This window comes from Ornithodoros turicata, chromosome 1 (genome assembly GCF_037126465.1).
Source record: "Ornithodoros turicata isolate Travis chromosome 1, ASM3712646v1, whole genome shotgun sequence".
In the NCBI taxonomy this organism is placed as follows: domain Eukaryota; kingdom Metazoa; phylum Arthropoda; class Arachnida; order Ixodida; family Argasidae; genus Ornithodoros; species Ornithodoros turicata.
This window is the reverse complement of record NC_088201.1, coordinates 144,049,469-144,051,216: the sequence shown is the minus strand read 5'-3', so window position 1 is coordinate 144,051,216 and position 1,748 is coordinate 144,049,469. Positions and strand designations below refer to the sequence as shown.

Sequence of the window (1,748 nt, the reverse complement as noted above, 5' to 3'; positions counted from 1 at the left end):
TATAACTATGTACGGAGTGTATTCGACACCTGCCTGCCTCATCCAAAAACACTGAGCAAATGGTACCAATCAGTTGATGGCAGGCCAGGGTTCTCAAAAGAAGCTCTGAATGCATTGAAAATGAAAGCAACAGAGAATAGCAAGTCAGGCTTTCCAACATTATGCAGTCTCATGGTGGATGAAATTTCAATCAGACAGCAGCTCCAATGGGACGGCAAACAATTCCAAGGCTATGTTGACATGGGCACTGGAACAGATGGCGATTGCTTGCCAATGGCTAAGGCAGCATTCGTGATAATGGCAGTGGCTATTAATGGAAGGTGGAAGGTCCCGTTGGGCTATTTTCTTGTTGATGGACTTGGCGGTGAACAAAGGGCTGACCTAGTACAACGCAGTCTTGTCCTTGCCCATGAAGTGGGAGCGACTGTTGTCTCCTTAACTTGTGATGGGGCACCGTCAAACTTCGCAATGTTTAGACAGCTTGGGTGCAACTTCAGTGACCCCAAAAATTTGAAGACAAGTTTCCAGCACCCTGAAACAGGTCAAGTTGTTGTCGTTTTCATGGATCCTTGTCATATGCTGAAGCTCGTGAGAAATGCGCTGTGTGACAAGAAGATCATAATGAGTCCAGACGGGAATGCTATAAAGTGGAATTTCATCTAAAAGCTGCACAGTCTGCAACAGAAAGAGGGACTGCACCTTGCTAACCGTCTCCGCAGCTCACATATCGATTGGCGAAGACAACCAATGAAAGTCAGTTTGGCAGCTCAAGTTCTAAGTATGTCTGTTGCGGATGCCATTGCAGAATGTCGCACACAAGGGATCTATGGATTTGAAGAAAGTCAAGACACAGAACAGTTTCTCCGAATCATTAATAATATTTTTGACGTCCTAAACTCAAGAAGTATGTATCAGAAGCACTGGAAAAAGCCACTGTGTTCAGCTAACATCTCTTCCGTTCAGTCCCTGTTCAACATTGCAGACACTTACCTGTCCAGCCTGAGAGAACATCCAAATGGCATCCCACTATTGAAGACCAATCGGAAGACTGGATTCTTGGGCTTCAAAATTGCAATGAAAAGCCTACTTATTCTCTATGATGAACTGGTTGTGAAGAAAAAGGTCCTGATGTACATACCATCTCATAAGGTGAGCCAAGATCATCTCGAACTTTTCTTTGGTGCTATCAGATCCCATGGACGGTGCAACGACAATCCTAGTGCCCAACAGTTCGCCGCAGCATTCAAGCGACTGATTGTGCAAAACGAAGTCAGAGACATCACCACTGGCAACTGCTTGCCACAGGAGCACATTGCGATACTCCACGTGAGCAGTGCAAGAGCCACACATTCTGAGGAGGTCTTGAACGGGACAAGCGATTGAAGGCAACTGCTGCCAAGCTGTGAAGAAAACTTTTTCAAAACAACATCAACGTCATCAAAACAAGGTTTTGATGACGACCACGATTACTGTCCTGATCCTGGGCACATTTCAGAATGCGGGGGAATGATAGTTACATACATAGCAGGATTTGTTGTGCGCAAACTTCAGAAGTCCCTGCTGCGTGAAACGTGCATAAATGCACTAACTGCATCCCCTTCTGAAGAGCCAACATATGCTCTTATATATCGAAAGAGCAGAGGAGGGCTGCTCTATCCATCTGAAAGTGTAATCAAAATTGCACAGAAATCAGAACAAGTTGTCCGGACTGCCAGTGCAGAAAATAGACTCACGGCCAAGAACATCCT

At 45.4% G+C, this 1,748-nt stretch overlaps 1 long non-coding RNA gene across 2 annotated transcripts; it reads right to left on the bottom strand.

Moving 5' to 3' along the window:
* On the bottom strand, positions 1-1,304 carry LOC135370380 (uncharacterized). Of its 2 annotated transcripts, none has more exons than XR_010415321.1 (4): positions 1,139-1,304; positions 991-1,061; positions 700-824; positions 1-532 (listed from the first exon to the last, which is right to left on the bottom strand). It is a non-coding gene; the product is annotated as an uncharacterized LOC135370380 (long non-coding RNA). The 2 variants fall into 2 exon arrangements; XR_010415320.1 differs by lacking the exon at positions 1-532 and adding an exon at positions 547-600.
* Between the last annotated feature and the right edge of the window lie 444 nt (positions 1,305-1,748).